Genomic DNA, 8,719 nt, shown 5'->3' with positions numbered 1-8,719 from the left:
CTTTAGAATACTACTTTTATGACTATTTTACAATAGAGTAACATTTTATGATTGGAAATTCTGATTCTATTTGTTTTACCAGTAAGGAACTCAGTAGTTTAGGGATTTTATTCTTCATGTAAAGTCGAGACAGCTTAGTCTGCTAAGAGATCATTAGCCGATCAAGTGATATGTTCGCTTCCATCCCCATCCTGCTTGGTTCCTTTTTTCAAGTTCATTAGCCAGTTATTGGCAAACCTTGCCTTAACATATTACAGAAATATCGTCTCCATGTGATGCCTGTAGGCAACGCCATTGACGTTTCCCTGGAGGATACGAAGAGCAGTTTTTCCACCATGATGAATAGGTGCCCAAACGTATACTGCACCATCTCCTGTGTGTTTCCTATGGGAAAGACAGTCTTCCCTCATCTGTTCTCCAGGCAAACGACGAACATGAATCCTACCATCAGCTTTAACAAGCCGGAAACAGAATTCATCTGAAAAGATGACATGTCACCAGTGTTTTAAATGTATTTTGGCATGCTGTCTTGTCCAAGTAATAAGGTGACGGCGGTGAATTCTGGATAAATACTGGTTTACAGATAGCCCTTCTTGCAAAATAATCTTGTTTGGTCAGTCTCTTGTTCCCGTTGTTTTGGATACACTGGACTGAATATGTTCATGCCATTCCTGTCGTAAGAGGTTACAAGACTTCTTTCGACCTTGACGTGTTACCCTGATGAAAACACGGTCATCTCGGGTAGTAGATTTTCTGCATCTATCAGTAGACTTTCCTGGAACGTTTCGGGATTCTGGATACAGTACACCAGCGGTAACCTACTGTTCTGGCAATGTCCGTTTGCTTCATACCATTTTTGGACAGTCGAACAATTTGACACTATAACTTCTGGCACGTACGAGGCATGACTCTACGCCAAGTTAGAGAAATTTTCTGAACAAAGCGTTGATCTGTTTCGGAAAAGATTATACCAAAAGCCCACCCTTTTATACAAAACAGATGTGTTTGTGTGTTTTGACGAACAAATGCTCAAAACAACTTATACAGACCAGAATAACAACTCGTACATGTTTGTCCAATGATACGCAACTTTCTCTCTTGCTACTCAGGCATTTACTCAAGTAATACTCCATGCATGTAGATAATATTATCAACATAAAATAGCATGCAAACATTTTGTCGAAGACTGTACAAGTTACAGCAAGGTTTCACTGTCAGTGTAAAGAAACTTTTGGATTTCACCAAACACTCCATTTTATTTTACATAACCAACTTGTGTTAAAGTCAGAAAATGTAAGTCTGTATTATCGTTATTATTTACCTTCAACAGTTTTTAATGCTGTGGTATTTTATTTATTTTTTGTTAATAAATGTTTTGCACAGGATATATAACGTTAACGTAAATAACATTATTTCAGAAGTTGCTGTTAAACCAATTGAGAGTTATAAGTAGAAACTACACTAATACTTAGCTTGCGAAATACTTATTTGCTATTTATTAATGTCCTAAAAGTATCTTAATAATGAAAGCTTTGCATTTTAAGACGAAAATAGCATACTTAATTTCTCTCCAAAAATGTACAGCTGATAAAATGTTAACTTACTTTTGAAATATTGATGGAAAAAGTAGAAATTTAAGTTTTAGTCCTTTGATAAAATTCCGCCTTTAAATGTAAATATAGAACTAATTATTCAATTGAATAGTCAGCTTCCTCTTTTCACGGAACAAAAATTACATCTAGAATCAACCTATACTATGAAACGATATTATATAAACATGAGTCGCTTCAAATAAGAACATTTTCATTTGGCATAATTATAGTTGCTTCAAATTATGAATTACTTAGAAAATTAGAATAATAATTTTTGTAGAAATGTTTAGAGAAATTTCTCTTAATTCCCAGTAATAAACATAGTTTTATCTATATATTCCGTAAAGTATTACACGCTGAATAATTTCAGCGTACCTTCAAATTAGATTACATATTTTTGTACACAAGTCTAATCAACATTTAGATAGAATACAACTAACGAATATATATAGAATACAACTAACGAATATAAATAGAATACAGCTAACGAATATAAATAGAATACAACTAACGAATATATATAGAATACAACTAATGAATATACATAGAATACAACTAATGAATATACATAGAATACAACTAACGAATATATATAGAATACAACTAACGAATATAAATAGAATACAACTAACGAATATATATAGAATACAGCTAACGAATATAAATAGAATACAACTAACGAATATATATAGAATACAACTAATGAATATACATAGAATACAACTAATGAATATACATAGAATACAACTATCGAATATATATAGAATACAACTAACGAATATGCATAGAATACAACTAACGAATATAAATAGAATACAACTAACGAATATATATAGAATACAACTAATGAATATACATAGAATACAACTAACGAATACATGTAGAATACAACTAACGAATATATATAGAATACAACTAACGAATATATATAGAATACAACTAACGAATATAAATAGAATACAACTAACGAATATATATAGAATACAACTAATGAATATACATGGAATACAACTAACGAATATATATAGAATACAACTAACGAATATAAATAGAATACAACTAACGAATATATATAGAATACAACTAATGAATATACATGGAATACAACTAACGAATACATGTAGAATACAACTAACGAATATATATAGAACACAACTAACGAATATATATAGAATACAACTAACGAATATATATAGAATACAACTAACGAATATGCATAGAATACAACTAACGAATATATATAGAATACAACTAACGAATATACATAGAATACAACTAACGAACATATATAGAATACAAAGCATTACAACTTCTGTAAAGTACCATTCTATGTATAGGATACAAAGCATTGCAGCTTCTGCAAAGTACCTTTCTGTATATAGGGTACAAACATTACAATTTCTGCAAAGTACCTTTCTGCACATAGGATACACAGCATCACAACCTCTAGTCAAAATAGCAAATATAAATATTACTTACGTACTAAAATAGATTTGTAATGGTTTATCTAAAAATTAAAAATAATATAGAAACAAACTTTCTCTGAAACTCCAATTAAATTATAAGAAAGTAAAACTTTACATTGTAAAACGTTGAAAACAACATATTATATATCCATACCACCATTATCTAAACTTCTAACGCACTAAACTCCATATTTTTATGCAATAATTCTGAAATGATATGCTGTTAGTGTAAAAATTATTGTTAGCCTTTCATATTATTATTATTACATTAGTGATAAAACGAGATATAAGTATAAAATGTAAGGCAAACACTCACTGACCATTCTAATTATCAAAAAATGTTTTGCTTAATAAATTTGAAAACAAATTTCCAACCAGAACAAGATTGACACTATTTGTTCAAAAACTCGAAGACGGTGTTATGAAGTTACTGAACTCCAAATATGAACTGACCTTGTGTATTTTTCATCTAGAATAAATGTTTATATGATAATGCCTGCTCCAACTAAATCAAGATATTGTTAACTGGTGTCACTGATTTGACTCCCAAACTTTGGTGACAATTTAAGAGTGAATACTCATATCTCTTAGCGTTGAGAGAATCCCAGCACATTCAAAGAATCCCAGAACATCCAAAATCTAATTCAAAACTTGTCGATATTGCTTTTAAGCCAAAAGAAGATTTTGTGTTTTGCATAGCCAAACTGTTCCTTATTTTGTAGTAGCAAATGTTATAGAACATTTTGGGCAATTGTATATTTCCAGGTCTTACTCCTCATCATGTACCTTTCCTCAGAACATTCCACATCCTGACTAAGACCCAATAAATCTATAAATCAGTACTGAGTACCTTAAAACTATAGTGTATTTTGTGTATTGGTTACATTTTCTTGTGACCCCAGGTTTGATACTCCTGATGTAGTCCACTGAATTACCTAAAAACAGGAGGATAATGTCCTAAGAAGTTACCGGTTCTAAAATGTATAACTTTATTTTTTCGGTTTGCTGACGAGAATTCACACATGACACCGGTGATATTCTTACAACAGTTTTTACACATAGATATGTTATGCTGAGTAGTGACGAGAAGGCTGAATTTAATGATTTATGTTTGTGTGAAAACAGGATACCGAGGGTTCATTTTGTTGACTTATGTTCGTGTGGAAAGAAGAAACCTCTAACTACATGAAAGATGAAGAAAATTTAAGGATTCTTGTTTTGTACGAAGTTAAAAGTCTTTGCAATTTTTCGCATTAAAGCGTAAAAAGCATAATACAGCTATTTTTCAGAATTATTCACGTTTTCCAATAATATGTTTGTTTGTTTGCTGCTAAATGCAAAGATACACAACGAGGTATCCGTCTTATGCTCAACTTAGGGATCAAGCCCCAATTTTATCGTTGTAAGCACATTAAGTTTACCTATGAATCACAGGGTGGGGCTTGCCAATAAATACATCACTAGTTTAGCCTATATTATAGGCTGTATTATATTATATATAGGCTATATTATACAATTTTATATTACATGTACCTGCCTGAATTTTTGATAATTTCTTACTATTACCTTGCTTAACGTACCGTCTTAAGTCGTTTCTGTATAAGGTTTTCTATGTTTTTTGTTATATTTAGAGAAATAACGGTTTTCAATGATATACAGCCTTTCTCAATGAATTTGCAGTAATACGCCTTTCTTATCCGGAAATTTTCACTAGTTGATCTAGAGAAGGAAATTCTTCTTAAGCAAGATGAATGGATGAGAACTATTGATCAGAAAGTAAAGCTATATTCTTTTGTATAATCAAGCCGCTACCTGTTGGGAAACCATGGTTCTTACTAAGCAGAATTTTGGTATAAGCTTATAATAGGATCAACAAGGAGACGAGCTTAATGGAAGAACGCTGACAGCAAATTAAGTTGTAAAGTGATGTATTGTTAAAGAACAACAAAATTCAAAGTGTATGGAAACACAAAATAATACTTTAATCTTTCTTTCATATCAATCTGACGTCGAGTTCGTATGCTTCAGAGTCTTATAACTCTGTCGTGTCGAAAACAAACATATTAGAGATAAACAGATACCATGGATAAGTCAGTTCGAAGGTACAGCTGTAAATGACTGCTTTAGATGGTCATTATTTTTACAAAGTTTAAATCTTTCTAAATATATTTTCTCATATTTTGAAGTTTCTGGAAGATATATGTGTAATTAATTTCAAAATAATTTCAGCATTAACTGATCACGCACCTCTAGGAATACAATGATATAGATTTTTATAAAAAAATTATATTCAAGTATTAAACAGGATTTTATAATTTGGTATTAAACATTTTGAAGCTGACATACAAAAAGATTAATTCTGCTTTTTCTGTTCACTTATAAAAAATATACATAGAATATTTTAAATTACACTTATAATATTACATAATGAATAGAAAATTAAATTAAAGAACAAAAAAAGATTTTGACTCTTAAGGAAAGCTTTAATATTAAAATAGAAAATTCTGTCATCCACTTTATTTAATTGGTATTATGCTATGATTATTAACCGATTTTTTTACTTACATTTATTTTTATGAGCTTAACTTCAAATACCTGAAATTTGGTCCAGTCCAAATCTTAATATTTTGTATTTTTTTAAGTTATAACGTGGAAAAGGTTCGTTTGTTTGTTTGTGATTAAGCACAAAGCTACACAATGGGCCATGTGTGCTCTGCCCACCACGTGTATCGAAACCCAGTTTCTAGCGGTGTAACTCCGCCACTGGAGTGGGATGGGCAATGTGAGAAAGGAAAGACAAAAAAAAACCACTTTAGCGCAGGTACACAATTATCTTTTGGCTAGACTGCTGAAGATTGAAAATAATCCCTAGAAAATTGTTCGTATTTTAAACATAGCAGAAAATACATCGCCGCATCGAAAACTGTTTCAAGATTATATTTACCGACCTTTTCACATTAATTTAATTGAAAAAAGGCACATGATAAAAACTAGAGACATAAAAATTACTTTAGGCTTTAAACATAGCAGCAAATACATCGCCACATCGAAAACCGTTTCAAGATTATATTTACCGACCTTGTCACATTAGTTCAATTGAAAAAGGCACATGATAAAAACTAGAGACATAAAAATTACCTTAGGCTTTAAATCACAGACACTAATAGTAAATTTGCTTGTTTTCTTTCCATGCAAGAACAGGAGAGTTTCAAAAGAAAAATTCGAAGTTACATATTATTAAAAAATATTTAACTGTACCTCTTCGAACTAAGAATAATTTAGTATTATCCTATTATTTTGATAGCCCAAGACTACTTTTAGAAATCTTTACTAATTATTTCTCGTGCTAATTGTCTGTTAAAATGCACTTTGTTATGTCTTTCTTAGGACTACATCGTCGATCGTGCTCGGTCTGATGGCCGTGATTATACAGCATTACCTTACAATGTTATTATCTTTGCAGCAAGCTTCTGCTAAGGCCAGTTTTAGACACACATCACGAACTAGCTTTCCACAGAACCTCAACTATAAGTAGACGTCGGCTTCCAAAACTGAATTTAACTATTCCATTGTCATGGTAACATATGTGTCCCCCACTAGAGTAATGCCAAGTAAATTTGTATTTTTGTACCACCATGAAGAAAAAGCATTCCCCTTCAAACTTTCCAAAGTTCACTAGATTCGAGTTGAAGATAAGTAATGAAATATCAAGACGTATATTTTTGTTTTTTATCACGTACCTAAAAATAAGCATGACATTCGGAGAGTTTTTATCTATAAACGTGGCAGTGGAAGCGTTAAGCAGACCAAAATTATGCTGGATGTATGAGAAACTTCACAGCTATGTGAACAAATAAGATTGCTTTTATTCCTGCTTCTTCGGGAATCTTTTTTTTTTCATGAAAATGTCGTTGATTTCGAGGTATGACTGGAACCTTGTGAACATTTGGAATTTTGTCTTCATCAAATCCTTGTTTATGATATTTTAACATACCCGGAGATATGTACTGTTTTCTCTACAGGCGAAAAAAATTATCCAGATTAGAATGAGGTGTGATTTCGGGGTCCAATAGTATCCCAAGTTTCGTGCTATGCAAGTTTTTCCCCGTTCATGAGTAGCACTGAAGACCCCGTTTTCTGAAATATTTCCTTTGGTTCGACACCGTTTAGAGTGAAACAGTTCTTACAACGTGTGATTAACTCTTGATCCATAAGACGGAACCGTTAGTGTGCGTCCGATATGAATTTATAGTAAACTTTTGCAACATCAATACAACATTCTATAAAAACTTGCATTATGATATTTTGCTTTTAAAGAACCTACGATAAATGATCCACTGTATAATAAGTTTGTCGCTTTCAAGGAAACAAGAAATATTTAGAGATAATGTGGATCTCACACCGAATTAAATAATAATACTCTTATAGAGTTGTATAGTTAGCCTTGGACAATAAAAACAGAGTGCCTAAACTGAAGTTGTTGAACTTACTTCATTTAAGACTTACTTCTTTTTAGGTTCATACTTTGGATTCTTTTTATCTACTCTTTGCAACATTTCTAATTTCTTTATGTGTAGTATATAGACATGTCATATGTTTTCAATCTATTTTAGTAATTTAGAAAGTTTTAAAAAATTCGTTTAATTAGTTTGTGTGCAGTTTATCATAAATCATAATCCAGAAAGTCGTTGAGATTGGCTTAGTCAAGTTGTTTTATTTCTTTAGTCTGCACACTTGATAATGCCTATTCTTCCCGAAAAGATATCGCAGTAACGTATTGCATCCACATTGAAAGGATTAGTACTGTAATGTCCTCTGCTGGCCGAATTGACGTTATCTAAGTATAACAGCCAACCAATGCTGTGAGAGAACAATAGTCGTGAGGAAACGCTGTCGACTGAATAGGAAACTAACGTTACTTATTAAATCCAACGCGTTTTCGTAGTTAAGTTCTACCTGGAATTTTTCAATTAAATTATCGAAACTCGGTTTCTAGCTTTTTAAGTCCGCAGACACACCGCTGTGCCACTGTGGGCAAAAAACAAATAAAATAAAATTATAGGTTCATTATACATTGCACTCTAAAATACTACAATAACCTTTTGATAATAAGAATAAAAAACATGGCATGTGTGTGTTTACCATAGTTTTAGTTTGAATACTTGATCTTCATTTAGTTTATTACAAGATCAAGATTTAATTTCGTTTCTTTGCGACTTTTCTTATCAACTACTAATTTACTTTCGTTTTTCGTAACGTGCTGTGTTGGTTCAGAAGATTTTTGTTGATTGTTAATCATATACGTGTTGCTTGACAACCTGAATCAATCCTCCTACTAAGTTGGCTTTTTTTAAGACACACGAAGCGCAAGAAGGAAATAACATTTAACTCTAGTTTGCTTAGTTATTAAACTTTTTTTTACATAAGTATGCTTTTAGAGACGTAATTTTAAAATATATAAAAAATCTAATCTATTTGTCTGCATTATGTAAATAACATTGATTGACTGTTTATATATATATATATTCTTTAGCTGGCAGATCAAATAGTGGACCCCTGTTCTTTTTCACTACTACATGAAAGATAAATATAGCATTTCCATATTGTTATTACAGAAAATACCGGCCCGGCATGGCCAGGTGGTTAAGGCGCTCGACTCGC

The sequence above is a fragment of the Limulus polyphemus genome, unplaced genomic scaffold (assembly GCF_000517525.1).
Source record: "Limulus polyphemus unplaced genomic scaffold, Limulus_polyphemus-2.1.2 Scaffold204, whole genome shotgun sequence".
NCBI classification, from domain to species: Eukaryota; Metazoa; Arthropoda; class Merostomata; order Xiphosura; family Limulidae; genus Limulus; species Limulus polyphemus.
Note: the sequence above shows the minus strand (reverse complement) of the source record.